General features: G+C 44.9%; 1 pseudogene; it reads right to left on the bottom strand.

Annotated features, from left to right (window-relative positions):
- The window catches only part of LOC127000962 (arrestin homolog), a 36,626-nt pseudogene that overhangs the window by 6,727 nt on the left and 12,598 nt on the right, over positions 1-17,301 (bottom strand).

The raw sequence follows: 17,301 nt of genomic DNA on the forward strand, positions 1-17,301 counted from the left end.
TGCTGCCACCCACATGCAGAGGCTCGACGCAGTGCAGCGACGTGCACTGCGTCTGGTGGAGGCCAGCGAGCACCTGGAGGAGTCGTCTGCCACCGTGACATTGCTGGAACACAGCCGAGACGTCTCAGCACTGGTGGTGTGCCACAAAGCCAAGGTGCAGGTGTTCCCCACCTCAGCACATTGAGGCTTCCTCCACGCGCTGCTCAAAGGTTCACCGGAATGCACTCTCCAGTGACCAGCTTGAGGAGGTGCCTCGATCACCTCCAGACAGCACCAGCGCCCCTATACAGCCAGGACCACGTGCTTGTGGAACATGTTCACAGCAGACACTCCCCAAGTGGAGAACATGAACACGCAACAGAACAACCAGAATGGGGATTAGATCCTGTCGAGTTGCCCAGACTTCTACAGGAAGGTTTGCGTACACTTGAGGGATTGGAAGGCTGTGTTGGGGCTGAGGGTGTCGCTGCCCAGCAGGACCTCTAGGGCTGGCCTGTGAATGCGGAGTTTTGTTAGGGATGCTCTAAGGTTGGTGCGGAGGGAGTGGAATCTTAAGCAGTGGAGTAGGTGGTGTTCTGGTGTGTCAGGTTGTGTGGGCACCACAGGCAGTGTGAGTCCTGGACTATGTTCAGTCTGTGCAGGTGGGCGTTGTGGCGTGTGTGTCCAATCCTTAAGCAGCCTTTTGAGATTCTTAAAGTACTTCAGTAGAAGTAAATATTTTGGAGGCTGCAAAACTGATGACTGTTGATATGTTATATAATGATTTGCGTAGGTGATATTTTTCAAAATTAATTCGCTTAGAGGGAACATTCAGAATCAAGACCCTCGCTGCTAACGGGTTAAACAAGAACTGAAGAAGGATCTGGAAGGAGAAAAATTTGCCCTTTTAGTAGATGAGTCAACCGAATTTGGGACAGTGAACTATTTATGCACTGCAATACGTTACTGCAGCAAAAGGAAGAAAATAGTAACAGTTTGTTGGTCTCATTCCTGTCAATGACGCAACAGGAAATCATTATTAAAGCTGCTGTTACAAATCTAGTTTTAGAACTTGTTAACTGCATTGGCTTTGCAAGTGATGGTGCCTCAGTTATGACTGGAATTAATAACTAGTTTGGACCCGAATACAGGAGGAGCCTCCAGAGTGTGTGCAAGTAAAATGTATTTGTTACTCTCTGGTACTGTGTGCAGCATGCATTTGAGAGGCTGCCTTCATGCTTGGGAGTTTTAATTTCAGATACCAAAATGGTTTTCTAAGAGAACAGTAAGGAGAGCAGCTTACAAACAACTGTTTAAGATAATGGACCCAACTGAAGAAAGGAGAGGAACCTCACTGAGGCCCGTCTACACTATGCATCATGATGCGCGCAGTGTTGAATGGACGCGTTGAAAAACGAGGTTTTCAACACGATGCAGCGTAATGAACGCACTGATGGACTGTTGCCATTTCAATGCGACGCGCAGTGTTGCACCAACCATCGTAGCGGGAGTATGGCGTGACACTTTTCCTGTGATGGTTCAGTCATCATCCGCGCTTGCTTCCGCCAAACCCTTCGAGTGGACAAGGAGCAATACATTATATTTTATTGTTACTGAAGCAACATCCATCCATTTGGAACATTAAATGCAAGGAGTACAAGATGAGGAACATCAGGAGTGCAAACTTGGAAACTATAAAAAACAGACTTGTCGAGTTTTATGAACTGTATAGTACGGAATGAGGATATCAATAAAAAACTGCACGCACTGAAGACACAGTTCCACAGGGAAATGTCTGCCATGAAAGCATCAAAAAAGTCTGGAGCTGGCACGGAAGACATCTACACTCCGGAGTTGTGGTGCTTTGATGAGCTGCTTTTCCTGGCTGAGGGAGAACTCATACGTGCATCCACTTCCAACTTGGATGAAGGAGACACTACTTAACAAGTTCATAATTTTATTATGTGTACACCAGCAATAATAAAATTTTCATACATATAAAGATAAAGATATGCCAAAGAAAGATTTTAATCTCTCTCTCTCTCTCTCTCTCTCTCTCTCTCTCTCTCTCTCTCTCTCTCTCTCTCTCTCTCTCTCTCTCTCTCTCGTAGACTATATGTCGCACTTACGTTGCTGCCAGACTAGGCTATATTTCCCCACATACGTTGCTGCCGTGGAACAGCTCCTTCCTCACTGAAATATTCCATGAACTCCTTCCTGATGGCTTTTGCCTCATTTGTGGGATGTCTCTTTAATCTCTCCACGGGAAGAAGCTGCCTATTATCACGCCATGCCCCCGGTGTTACCACTCCATCTGCAATATTCCCACCGTCAAAGCTAATCAATCGGTGACTGACTCGCGAGGATGAGTTGCGTTGTGATGCACTTCAGTCTGGACTCTAGTGTATTGTTTTCAACACCACTACTGCATCGCATGGCTGCTACATGATGCATAGTGTGGACGGGGCTTAACCCATCCGCACTTCAGAGGTTTGTGTTGCGGGAATTTTGTGGTCACACCTGATATGTACCGCTTATTTTGATCTGCGAATATGTATGGAGGTGAACATGATGTAGGTGATGATGTGATTGACTATGTTTGAACAATAGTTGTATTTCCTTGGTTACCAAAGTCTGGTGCTATAATGCAGGAAAAATATAATTGGCATTTTTTGTTGCTCATGAAAAGGATTAATTTCTTTTTACATTGTTTGTGGAAAAAAATATGAACCATGAAATTTACATGCTACAGTGAACTATAATTTTGATTTAATTTTCGTTTTTCATTAAAAGGATTATGGAACAACTTTCCTTCCGCTACCTCATATCTTTTTTGTCCTTATCCTCTGCCTTTCCTTTGTTCCTTCCTCTCTATTTTCATTCCTTCTTATCTTCCTCCCTTCCCTTCTATTTTCCTTCCTTCTTTCCCTTCTTCCTTCCTTCCCCAACAATTTTTTTTTGTTCTCTATCTTCCTTCCGTCCTTCCTTCACCATTTTATTTTTCATTCCTCATATGTATATGTTCCTTGGTGACCATTCCGGTATTTTTTTTTTTTTGCATTATTCCTTATTTTTATCTCTTGTGTTCTTATGTTCGTTTCGCGCTTCCACTGATGAAGTATATATATATATTTTTTTTTATTGATTTTGTTCCTCGGCACTACCACCAATGAGAAGATTTTACTATACATTTGACTAACTTTTTACATTAAGTTATTGTGTGCGTATGATCTTTTACTCAGTACCACTCTAGCTCAGTGTTCAGGACATATCGTGTAGTATTAGGTAAATTTAGAAGGGGAATGATGGCGTATGGCTTTTTTTACTGCACATTTTTGGCTCCTTTCTGTAGTGCATCTGGCCTTTTGGGCTCTTTTTTTTTGTTGCCTTTGGCCTTTTTCTGCTTCAGTAATCTGGCAACCCTGCTCGAGGGCACTGCTCGATCGTGTTGACGGGGCTTAACGCAGAGCATTCGCCATTCTCTTAATCATTGCCTCTTCCGTCAAAATGGGCCTCTTGGCTGGCGTGTAGCTGTGGATATCACCGTCATGCATCCTGATTCTCATGGCTTGGGTGAACACTGAAGCCCTTGCCCGTGCCTGCCGCCGCTTGTGCAGATGAATGGATCGGCGACAGGCAGAGGTTATCGCCTGGTTAATAACTTTTTTTAAGTCTTCGCCTGTAGCGCCAGTAGGCTTTCTTCAGGGGCATGGTGGTCGGGCCAAGCCCGTCATGGCGCAGATAATTTTTATAGTGGCGCCATTTATGCTAGGCTCATGCTGCCCTCCAGAACTCATTCTTGATTCACTTGGACGGTTTCTTCTTGAGTCCGGGTGGTCTTAGGCCACTCGAAGGTGACTGAAAAATCCCAGGTAGTAGCGGGCGGATTCGGACAGACGTCGTCCATGGCGCGGTGAATGCGGGGCCCACACACTAACCACTCAGCCACCATTATCTAATAAATATGTAAGAAATAATTATTTCCGGTAAGATAAATAAGATTCAATTATTATCGCAACATTAGCCGGGTTAAACAGTCAGCAAATTATTAGTTCAGAAATATATTCATACAGTACTGCACTATCCATGAAACAAGCTTCAGCCAGGAGCTCAGCAAGTTCTGCGACAATTCCTTGTGACAATCAGAATGGGTATTGACTGACGGAATCATTACATAACATTTTTTAAGAAAATATTTCTTATCCTGTAGCAAATTTTATAGACTCGTATAATTGTGCGAATTGTGGCGATGAAACAATTAACCTGATACTCTTCCGCCGTTGTGCGATGGGAGAGGCCGTTTCCAGGTTTGTCACGGGTGGAGCGTTTCCACATTATCTCTGGATCCATAGTGATACGATAGAGATTGGTACACCAATCTAATCTCCTCTCCTAATAAATCAGCTTCCTCGAGATTGGGAGTTTTGTATCGTCTCCATTATGTTTTCATCCTCACAGATCATGTCCATAAATAGGGGCCTTGTCCGCCCTCGTCCAGGGTATGCATCTCGTGTGTGTGTGTGTGTGGGGGGGGGGGGGGCCTCCATACATAGTAGTCAAAGGCTCTACGTCAAATCAACTCCTCTTACTAGTAGTCTTCTACCTCTTAATTAAATTCCGCCGCAATGTTGCCTCTTATATCGTTATTTCCATGCTGACTGCTCTTCCGAACTTGCTAACTACACGCTTCTCCCCCTCGCGTGGCCACGCTGCAATACAGTTGCAACTCTAGTTCATCCCTCTACTGTACAAATTCTAAGGGCAAGGGTTAACCAACATCTTCATTCTTTCATCCTTCTCACTGGTACTACTCTGGAACAGGCTGCCTGCCTATCTATGTGTTTCCTCGTGCTTCAATAGGGGAGTATCAAGGCGCCTCTCCACTTGAAATTAATATCTCTTTTTGCTGTGTGTTGCAGCTGCTGTTGCTGTCCGAGGATCTGTGGTATCCTGCAGCAAGCTTCCCCAAAGGTGTTAAAGAAAGCGCAGCTCAACACTAGTAGGTTCTTATTGCTAGAGACAAGTAAGTGACGTCCGAGCGAGCGTGCGCAAGCCGTGAGACCTGGGAGCCGACTAAACGAGAGGCGGGCGAGGCCGCCGAGCGGGCAGAACGTTGCCACATCTCTCCAGGTTGCCACGTCATTAGTCTAAACTGTATACATAGTGACGTGGTACAAAAGGAAGTGCAGAAATATACATATAATATGAATATTAATGAGGGAAAATGATTACAAATAAATAGGGAACATGTCTCACACCACTTATCTACAGTTTTGGCCACTCTTCACTGCTCTCTTATTTAGGAGGATGATAGCGGGTAGTTTTTATTATATGTTTTTGCCCTTGAGCGGTTTCCCTTACTGTATATATATATATATATATATATATATATATATATATATATATATATATATGTATATATATGTATATATATATGTGTATATATATATATATATATGTATATGTATATACCAGAGCCTTCAAACTAATGCTAATTATGAACTTTACATTTCTGCCCGAAATCGTGCCAAATCTATTCTCCGACTAACCAAAAATTCTTTCATTAATAGAAAATGTCAAAACCTTGCTTTCTAACTCTTCCCGTGACTTCTGGCATCTAGCCAAAACATATCCTCCAACTTCACTTCTTCATCTTTCCCTCCACTCCTCAGTCCTGACGGCAACACTGCCGTCTCATCTATCTCTAAGGCTGAACTCTTCTCTCAAACTTTTTCTAAAAACTCCACTCTGGACGATTCTGGGCATATTCCTCCTACTCATCCCCCCTCTGACTCCTTTATGCCTGTTATAAAGATTCTTCAAAATGATGTTTTCTATGCCATCTCTGGCCTCAATCCTCAGAAGGCTTATTGACCTGATGGAGTGCGTCCGATTGTCCTTAAAAACTGTGCCTCCGTGCTGTCACACTGCCTGGTCAAACTCTTTCGCCTCTGCCTGTCAACATCTACCTTTCCTTCTTGCTGGAAGTATGCCTTCACACAGCCTGTACCTAAGAAGGGTGACCGCTCCAATCCCTCAAACTACCGTCCTATTGCTTTACTTTCTTGTCTATCTAAAGCTTTTGAATCAATCATTAACCGTAAGATTCAAAAGCACCTTTCCACTTCTGACCTTCTATCTGATCGCCAGTATGGGTTCCGCAAGGGGCGTTCTACTGGTGAAATCCTATCCTGTAACTGACTCTTGGTCATCCTCTCTTAGCCGTTTCGGTGAAACTTTTGCTATTGCGCTGGACATATCAAAAGCTTTTGATAGGGTCTGGCACAAATCTTTGCTTTCTAAACTACCCTCCTACGGTTTCTATCCTTCTCTCTGTACCTTTATCTCCAGTTTCCTTTCTGACCGTTCTATTTCTGCCGTGGTAGACGGTCATCGTTCTTCCCTAAATCTATTAACAGTGGTGTCCCACAGGTTCTGTCCTATCTCCCACTCTTTTTCTGTTGTTCATTGATGATCTTCTTTCCAAAACGAACTGTCCTATCCATTCCTACGCCGATGATTCCACTCTGCATTATTCAACTTCTTTTAATAGAAGACCCACCCTTCAGGAACTTAACGACTCAAGGCTGGAGGCTGCAGAACGCTTAGCCTCAGACCTTACTATTATTTCCGATTGGGGCAAGAAGAACCTGGTGTCCCTCAACTCCTCAAAAACACAGTTTCTCCACCTATCCACTCGACACAATCTTCCAAACAACTATCCCCTATTCTTTGACAACACCCAGCTATCACCTTCCTCAACACTAAACATCCTCGGTCTATCCTTAACTCAAAATCTCAACTGGAAACTTCATAATCTCATCTCTTACTAAATCAGCTTCCTCGAGGCTGGGCGTTCTGTACCGGCTCCGCCAGTTCTTCTCTCCGGCACAGTTGCTGTCCATATGCAGGGCCTTGTCCGCCCTCGTATGGAGTATGCATCTCATGTGGGGGCTCCACCACACAGCTCTTCTGGACAGAGTGGAGGCAAAGGCTCTATGTCTCATTTTTTTGTTGTTCATTTTTTTTTGTGTGTGTGTGTGTCAGGGCAGCCGGGTCGTCTGCCCTGATGAGGGGCTAGTGTTACGTATGTGGGTTTTCTATATGTGTGTTTGTGTGTGTTGTGTGGGCGCTTGAGTTTTGCGCGTGGTCCGCCAAACCGAGTCTGCAGTGCTTTGAGCTGCGAGAGACCAGCTGCCAGGATCATTACGAGAGGCGGGTCGACCGACTAGTGGACGAGAATAAGCCCTCTATCGCGCACGGCGTCATCTGCCCTAGAGTCCCTTGATAGAGTACCGACAACCAAGGATTTGGGCGCCATTATTGGCCGTTATTCGCCGCGCTTTTCAAACACTTGCACACGCTCTCTCTTGTATTTCTGTACCACAGCCATACGGGTCGTCCACTGAGACTGAACACACTTGTGTCAGACCTGCACACTTTCCCCTAACAGCCAGCAGCCACAGAGCTCTGGGAAATTAAATAAGACAGTTTGTGTCTACACCAACAAGTGTCGCCAACCCACCATTACACCCTCATACTTTACCCTAATTTGGTCACCAGCCGTCACAATGTACCGTAAGAAAGTGACAGGAGAGTACTATTAGCTTTACGATCAGCCACTGCCTCAGTATAGGTACTCAGTAACCCACGTAGCCTATGATATAGGCGCGTCACGGCGGGCTGCTGACGACCTTGAGAGGCGGTAGCGCTCAGAGGGTACATAGAGACTTCAAACAAGTCTGGGTGCTTCTTTTGAGTGCTGCTGCTGTGATGGATGGATTTAACAATATTTATCACTGCAAAACATTATCGGCAGTTGTTGAGGAAGTATTTTTCTTCCCCACAAATCCCTTCCTCGCGTGACCCTTGCCTACAGGGAGGGATGCAGCCTCCCGAACGTCGTAAACTGTTCGGCCTACTACTATACTTGTCACAGGCTACGTTATTAACACACCACCAAAGCTCCATCAACGCCAAGGCACCTCGTTTCCTTTCTGTGATAAATCAATGTATTATCGCTAGAAACCGCGCAAATAGATTCTTGGGCTTTTTTCGAGAAGCCTAAGCAACAGGAGCTTAAAAGTTATTTTTAAACGGTAGGTATTCGGCTGTAGTTAGACCACACCTGGACTATGCTGTTCAGTTTTGATGCCCTCATCACAGGAAGGATATATATCCCATTGAAAAGATTCAGAGGAAAAAGATGAAAATGATCCAGGAACTTACCGTATAGGTATAGACTTGAGCGGCTTTACTTGCACCCCTTTGAAGGCGTAGACTGCGTGGGGATTTTATTGAGGTGTTTAAATGGATTAAGGATCTTAACAACTTCGATCTAAATGAAATAATCATATTAAAGAAAAAAAAATCTTCTTGAGGGGCCCGATAGTGGCGCAGGCTTATTTTATTTATAGTGGATGCCGCGATGTATGACTTTTGCTTGGCCCATGGCCCCCCCGGTGTTCCACTTGACCAAAGTCGCTGAAGTTAAGGTTGATTGAAGATCCGAACAGCATGTGGGTAGTCTTCCGCCACTCGGCGATGACTATAAAAATTAGCGTGTTTCGATGAGGATTCGACTGATGTGAGAACGCGCAGCAACGGGTATAAGTTGGATAAATTCAAGTTTAAAAAAGAAATAGGCAAAAAATGGTTCATGAACAGGGTAGTGGACGAGTGGAACAAACTAAGTAGGTATGTAGATGAGGCAAACACAATTGAAGGTATTAGATGCATTAATGGATGGGGAAGAAATTTGGCAAGCAGCCCATCTTCAGGAGCTACCTTGTGGTGGCCGTCTGACTTTTTATAGTCTCCTTATATCCTTGTGTCCTTGTGCTAAACATATTCGCGCTTCAGACATGATGCTGCCATTTAAGTGCGGTTTGGAGAGCTATAGTCCGCTTCCTCCGTTTCCCAAGCAAACCTCCCCTCCTTCCTCTCTAGAGACTCCTTGGTGACAACCAATCCCCTTTTCCAGTCAAGAGGAATGGGACTATGCTGCCACACGGCAAAGCCCCGCATGCACCCCATTCATAATGGCTTCACCCTCGGTTTACAGCATCGCCGCCCTGATACTACACCATATGCCTTTTCACCCTTCAACTTTCTTACAGCCTCTCCCACCTTCGCAAGAGAGGGTGGAGTTTCGTCTATTGGTGGATCAGCAACCGCATTCTGCAACCCAGTCAGAGAGAATTTTACGCTTTGGGGCTTTCCCGTGTATAACTACTCGAATTACTCGTCCAAACAAGTCCGGTACTGATTCTCTCTCTCTCTCTCTCTCTCTCTCTCTCTCTCTCTCTCTCTCTCTCTCTCTCTCTCTCTCTCTTAAAGGTCTTATGGGTTAAATAAAGAGCAAAACACGCCCGAAAACATTAGACTTTATCATGAAGCCAGGAGGCGAGTAAAAAGATTAGTATGTCAGGTGTAGGAGCAAGTAGGAAGACACCTACCGAAACGGGCGTAAGCCACTCCCGTTGAGGTATACATGGGAAGTGAGGAGGGTGCTGAAGCCCTCCAACGACTCTTCCCACGTCCTCACTTTCCGTTTCACTATTGTCTCATCAACACCAGAGAGTAGTTCAGCATGCTCTCTAAAGACAGATCCTCCCTCTTTCCACACCACACTACATTCACACAACATACACACCATCTCCCGATATTTTACAAATTGAAAATGGCGAAAATTAGCATTGCCTCGGAGTCCCTGCCTAGAGGGGGGGGGGGGGCACAAATTCCCCCAGGGAGGACTCCCCTTTTGGCTGCCGACTTGAGAGGTGTCTTCATAACTCCTCAGACCTTTTTCCCATCAATTTCTGCAACATTCGCAGTCTTCGTTCCAATTTCGATTCAGTGGAGCACCATCTCTCCTCCTCTAAACCTCACCTTCTCTTCCTCACCGAAACAAGTCTCGGCGGCTACTGACAGCAATCTCCCCTCTGTTCCCTCGTTACTATCTCTATCCTAAATTGCAATTCAAAGCTGGATGTTGCGCCTACGTGAGCAACGACATAACTTGATATCGTGCCCACGACCTTGACTCTTCTGAATTTTTCACCATCTGGCTAAGACTTCATTGTCATTCTATTACAAAATACATATGTGCTGTTTATCTCTCACATCACTAACTATGTAAAATTCTTTGACTACTTGAACTCTAAAGAGAAGCACATCTTGACCCACTCTCTCTTCGCTGAAATCTCCATCCTTGGAGATTTCAATATTCACCACTAGCTTTGGCTTTCATCCTCTTTCACTGACCAGCCTAGTAAATAAGACTAAAACTTTGCTCTCTTCAATGATCTAGAACAATTGGTTCAGCACCCTACACGTATTCCCGACCGTCTTGGAGACAGGTCCAACATACTAGACCTCTTCCTTACCTCTAACCCTTCTGCTTACTCTGTCAAACTGTTCTCTCCGTTGGGCTCCTCCGATCACAACCTTATTTATGTATCCTGTCCTGTCGCTCCTGTACAGCCTCGATCAGGACCCTCCGAAGAGGCGATGCTTCGAGCATTTTGCTTCAGCTGAGTGGGACGACCTGAGGATGTACTTTTCCGATGTCCCGTGGAATGATTACTGCTTCCAGGAGAGAGACCCTCTGTGTGTGCCCAGCACATCACAGAGGTGATTGTCTCTGGAATGGAGGCATACATTCCACGTACTCTCTCTACTCCTCACGCTAAAAAGCCTCGGTTTAATCACGCTTGTTCTCGTGCTGTCAAAGATAGAGAGGCAGCACACAAAAGGTACCAGAGCCTTCAAACTAATGCTAACCATGAACTTTACATTTCTGGCCGGAATCGTGCCCAATCTATACTTCGACTTACTAAAAGCTTTTCCATCCATAGGAAATGTCAAAACCTTGCTTCTTCTAATTCTTCCAGAGACTTCTGGCACCTTGCCAAAAAATATCTTCTCCAATTTCACCTCTTCATCTTTCCCTCCTCTCCTTAACCCTGACGGCAGCACCGCCGTCTCATCTATCTCTAAGGCTGAACTCTTCTCTCAAACTTTCTCAAAAAACTCCATTCTGGACGATAATGGTCATATTCTGCCTACTTATCCCCCCCTCTGATTCCTTTAAGCCTGTTATTAAGATTCTTAAAAATGATGTTTTCTATGCCCTCTCTGGGCTCAACTTTCAGAAGGCTTATGGACCTGATGGAGTGCCTCATATTGTCCTTAAAAACGGTGCTTGTCCTGCTTGGTCAAACTCTTTCGTGTCCGCCTATCAACATCTACCTTTCCTTTCTGTTGGAAGGACGCATTCATACATGTACATGTGAATGTATGACTGTACGTGTGGCGACACGTACTGTCATACATTCACATGTACATTATAATATACACATTACACCTGTGCCTAAAAAGGGTGAGCGTTCCAATCTCTCAAACTACCGCCCTAGAACTTGACTTTCCTGTGTATCTAAATCTTTCGAATCAATCCTTAACCAGAAGATTCAAAAGAGCCTTTCCACTTTTGACTTTCTATCTGATCGCCAGTATGGGTTCCGCGAGGGGCGTTGTACTGGTGATCTTGTTACTCTCTTAACTGTTTATTGATCATCCACTCTTAGCCGTTTCGGTGAAACTTTCTCAGTTGCGGTAGACATATCGAAAGCTTTCGATAGCCTGGCACAACTCTTTGGTTTCTAAACTGCCCTCTTACGGTTTATATCCTTCTCTCTGTTCCATTATGTCCAGTTTCCTTTCCAACCGTTCTGTCTCTGCTGTGGTAAACAGTCACTGTTCTTCCTCTAAACCTATCAACAGTGGTGTTCCACATGGCTTTGTCCTATCACCCACTCTCTTCATATTATTCATTAATAATCTCCTTTTTATAACAAACTGTCCTATCCACTCATACGCTGACGACTCCACTCTGCATTATTCAACTTCTTTCAACAGAAGACCCTCTCAACAGGAATTGCAAGACTCCAGACTGGAGGCTGCAGAACGCTTAACCTCAGACCTTGCTATCATTTCCGATTGGGGTTAAAGGAACCTTGTGTCCTTCAATGCCACAAAAATCCATTTGCTCCACCTATCAACTCGACACAATCTTCCAAACACCTATCCCCTATTCTTCAGCAACATTCAGCTGTCACCTTCCTCAACACTAAACATCATCGGTCTATCCTTAACTTAAATCTTAACTGGAAACATCACATCTCTTCTCACTAAATCAGCTTCCTCGAGGTTGGGCGTTCTGTATCGTCTTCGCCAGTTCTTCTCCCCAGCACAGTTGCTATCCATATACAGTGGCCTTGTCCGCCCTCGTATGGAATATGCCTCTCACGTGTGGGAGGGCTCCACTCAAACAGCTCTCTTGGACAGAGAGGAGTCGAACGCCCAGATTGTTAAATCAACCCTTCCCCCTTCCCTGACGGGACCACTTGACGGGACCTTTTGGGGCTACGGAGGCGCGGGGTAACGTTAACACGTACCATTCCCTCCCCCTTGGCGCGGGCTGATCACGGAAAGGTTGGTACGTCGGAAGGTACGTAGTGCGCTTCGCGTTCTTCTCTCTGGCACCGTTGGTTTACATTTTGAAAACAGCCACGGGGACCGGAACTAGATTAATCGTCCCGATACTTCACCAGGTAAGCAAATTTTCGTAACTCAATGTTAGTTTTTGATTGTTTTATGACAACCTAGACCTATATGAACAAGTAAAAAAGTCGAGTGTAGCCTATATTAGGTGATATAGTGCAGGGTGAGTTTGCTGGAATAACCTTTCGTCCTAGGCTACTTTTATCATAATAATTGACTAGTGTGCACATTTTCTGGACCACAAAGGTGCTTCTAGGCGGTTTTATGTCAAGCAGCACCAATGTGAATAAGTAATGCAGGCGACTGCAGCATAATTTGCGTACTGTGCAGCAAGCCAAATATGCAGGAATTTGTTGTGCTCAGACTGACTTTATCCTAATATTTGTTTGGATAAACACATTTTTCCTACCTTCACATAAGTTTATAGCTTTTTTATGGCATGGGATTAATATAAGAGTCACATTTAGCCTGCAGGGCCTGCTGTGTACAATAGGCCAAATTTGCTGGGGTGAACTCTTAAGCTGAAGGCACTTGCATCGTAATATTTGACCAGATAAGTCTATTTTCCTCACCATAATGTTAGTTTTGAGTGTTTGAATTAATCTGTTGAAAAATTGACATTTTTCCATGTTGCCAAAAACATACTGCAGTGCCCATGATTGTAAAGTGTCAGTCCACTCATTTCATGAGAACAGCATCCCCTCCTGCATTACGAGTATAATAACTGATGTGTGATTTTTTTTTATTTTTATTTTTTTATTTTTTTTAACGTCTTGGCCTATTGCGCCGGTAGGCTTCTTCCCGGTGGATCCTGATGGTCGGTCCAAGGCTACTTACCGATGGGTCCTGATGGTCGGCCCAGCCCGTTCTGGCGCAGGCGAGTGTTTATAGTGGCGCCATCTTGCATTGGCTCACGCTGCCCTCCCGGAGCTCATCTTTTATCCTAGAATCTAGAGTCCGGGTTGATAGGTGGTCTTCTGGACAGCATGTGGGTAGTTTTAAGCCACTCGGCGGCGGCTGAAAAATCCCAGCTTGGTGGCACCGGCCGGGGATTGAACTCGCGTCCTGCTGAACGCGGGGCCGTCTTGCTATCTGTTCAGCCACCGCCTACCCAAAATTGAAGAGGATAACTTTGGATACATATTTCGTATGAGTTATCAGTCCCAACTGGCATTACCGTTCACCTTTTCTTATTGATTTTGGCTCAGTATGTTGTGATTTTTTTTTCAGAAATAATTTAAAAGTTATGTAGAAATAAGTATTATATATTATACAGATGAAACACGACACAGGAAGATATACCTTCCCGTGCTAATGATTGACATGCGCTGGTCTTGCCTCCCAAACAACCCAATATTCACAAGCTCACCAACCTTAACCAAAGCAAATGTAGTCCAACCACACTTAACCTAAATAAACCTAATCTAACCAAACCTATCCTAACAAAACTTAACCCAACTAAATGCAGCCTAACTTAACTTAACCTAACCTGGAGCTTGGATGAAAGTCCAGTGTATGTCTATCATTAGGTGCATCTCCTTGTATTTTATATCATCTATGTAGTAATACTTATTGTCACAACTTTTTCTTGATTTCTAGGAGTAGATGAGTGTCACACAACAGACTGTGCCAAAAATAATACAGACAAGATGAGTGGTGAGGCCTGTAGGGACCCAATTCATACTGAGGCCTGTAGGGACCCAATTCATACAGAATGTTAATCTACCTTTCAAATAATTGAATTTTTTTCTTCTTACACAAGTTGTGCACCTAGATGACATAGGTATTATAATGTCTCATTTTATTTACAGATATCTTATGTCATGGCTTTTTATGAGGAAGTTTGGAATGATTGGGAAGTCTTGGATCTGTTGCATATAGAGGTGGATGCTGACACAGAAGATGATCAAGGAGTTGTCAGACGTAAACGCCGCAGGATTGTCAAAGGTAAACTACTGGAGGTTACACATTCTAATCCTCCTTTAGCTGAATTACTTAAACTGTTATCATCATCATCATATTGGGTAGAGAATTTCCCCACCCGTCCCACCCAAAGTATCTTGCTATTTTCATCCAGGTATAACATTTCTTCCTGCCCCATTAGACACACTACACTCTACCATGTAACACGTATCATTTCCCAGACAACTAAGTCAGCCCTGTGACAAAAATTGCAATCTCATTTATTATAGAAATGTTAACCAAAAGTAGTAGGTAATGGTGACAGTGACGGGACCAAAATAATTCGCAAGCATAATCAAGAATTTGCAGCAAAAAAAAATGACGTCGAAAAATTTTATACGTCGAATTTCCCGGCCGGGGCAGCCGGGCGGTGTCACCGGGCGGCCAGCCAGCGCCGAGGGACCTCCCACTACCCAACCGGGAGTGGTCACAAACCTACCAAAGTGACCATCCCCAAACACCCACCACCTTCCACGCCATCGTGTCTCCCCGGAGGCCTGAGCGTCACCCTCCTGCCGGGGATTGGTTAGGGGCGTCCTTTCGCGCCGTGCCGGGGCGTCGCCCTCCTGCCGGGGATCGGTTAGCGCGAGCGGTGACTTGTTCGGGGGATCGGTTAGGGGCGTCCTTTCGCGCCGTGCCGGGGCGTCGCCCTCCTGCCGGGGATCGGTTAGCGCGAGCGGTGCCTTGTTCAGGGGATCGGTTAGGGGCGTCCTTTCGCACTGTGCCGGGGCGTCACCCTCCTGCCGGGGGATCGGTCCTTTCGCGCCGTGCCGGGGCGTCCTTTCGCCCCAGTGCCGGGGGATCGGCTGGTCCTTTCGCACCGTGCCGGGGCGTCACCTCCTGCCGGGGATCGGTCCTTTCGCACCGTGCCGGGCGTCACCCTCCTGCCGGGGATCAGCGGTGACTTGTCCCTCTTCCCTCCCGCTATTGATTTTTTTCCAGTTTGCCAGCATGTGAGCGTGTCCCCCCTCTATGCCCTCCCCCTCGCGAGCGGTGTCTTGATTGTCTGTCTGTGGTTACCACGACCCCGCCCTCTCCCTCTACCCGCTATTGATTTTACAGTTTGACAGCATATGGGTGTGTGTGTGTGATTTTCATATTGACTGGAGCTATAGCGAGTGTCTTTTCACTGAGGGGGGAGGAACGGGAACAGTAGATTTTATCCATTTTTATTGAAATATAGTGGGAAAAATGGTATGACAAGTTATTATATTACCTTAATCTAGTCTATTTTATTTGTTCTTTCTTAATCCAGGCTAATTTGTTCTTTCAATCCAGACTAAATACGCCTAAAAACAAAAAACACACAATCGCCATAAAAAAAAGACATATTACAAACTCACACCGTACAGGCTCAAAGAAATACAATGGAAACCCACCCATCCTACCCTTTTTTTTTTCCCCTCCCCCAAAATAAATCCTAATTGAAAGAGACATATTACAAACTTATGTCGTCTAAAAACAAAAACACACAATCGCCATAAAAAAAAGACATATTACAAACTCACACCGTACAGGCTCAAAGAAATACAATGGAAACCCACCCATCCTACCCTTTTTTTTTTCTCTCCCCCAAAATAAATCCTAAATGAAAGAGACATATTACAAACTTATGTCGTACATGCCCAAAGACAGCCCATAAAATGATGACAACACGAGTACATATACAAATGAAAAAAAAATACACAACACAAGCACATATATAGGACTCTCACAGATTCGGCCACCATATGCATCTCTAACTTCCAAGACATTAGTGAATTTTGTTCTTCCACTCATAAAATCCATAATGGATTTAAGAAAGGTCAAGCGTATGTCATCAATCAGAAGTGGGCGCAGCCCATATAAAGGAAGTGCTTTGCCTGAAACCTAAGATGTACTCTATCAAATTGCATGATCCCTCAAGCGGCGAGGATGCAGAAATAAAAAAAGTTAAAGGGGTACCTCACTATAGTTTGAGAAACTATAATCATGAAAAATACAGACAGGTACTGCAAGCACCCTGAAAGGTCAGGTACCATTGAGAAGGCGACTTTAAGCGCATTAGACAACAAAAAGAGTGCATCTGCTCTCTGATGACAGCATGTAGGGTCCTTCTCGTGTTTTACGAGAGATTATGTGGCCACCCTGATTTACCTGAGAATCTGCGTCAAATGCGGAGGACATCTCAAACTGCTTCTACTAGTTGAGCCTACTGCCACTACTGCTAGTACTACTACTACTACGAAAGTGGTGATGAGGGTGTGTATAGTCATGGAACTAGACCAGTGGCGTGTAATCTATGGAGAAAAAGATATAGGAAATACAACGTAGAGAACGTTAATCGATCAAACAAAAGAAAGAGGAGAGAAACCAATGTCTTCCCATCGCGCCAGCTACCAGCAGCGTCAACATCATCTGCACCCCGAGAATGGCATGGAGCTTCCCTCCCCACCGGGCTGGGTTTCAGACAAAGGAGCTCACGCGAGTGCTGTAACGGCGACAGAGCTCGCGCTAAAAGCAATCATTGATCTGTTACTTAAAAGCTAAAGCCTAAACCATAACAAGCTCAGTCTTTATCGCAAACATGACGAGCGCGGACGAGCATATAATATACCTTAGTAGCCTAGGATGCCGCGATCTTTATCCCGACAACGTGCCAGGTTCATTTAAAAATGAAATCATACCGTTAAATTTACACCCCGACCGAGATTATCAGGTTGCCTTACACGGTATTTTCTAAGTATACACCCTCCATCGAGAAGACAAGTGGAAGTTTACACAGAAACGCTCAATGACACCTCAGGAAAACAGTTG

Source organism: Eriocheir sinensis, chromosome 19 (assembly GCF_024679095.1).
Source record: "Eriocheir sinensis breed Jianghai 21 chromosome 19, ASM2467909v1, whole genome shotgun sequence".
NCBI lineage: Eukaryota > Metazoa > Arthropoda > Malacostraca > Decapoda > Varunidae > Eriocheir > Eriocheir sinensis.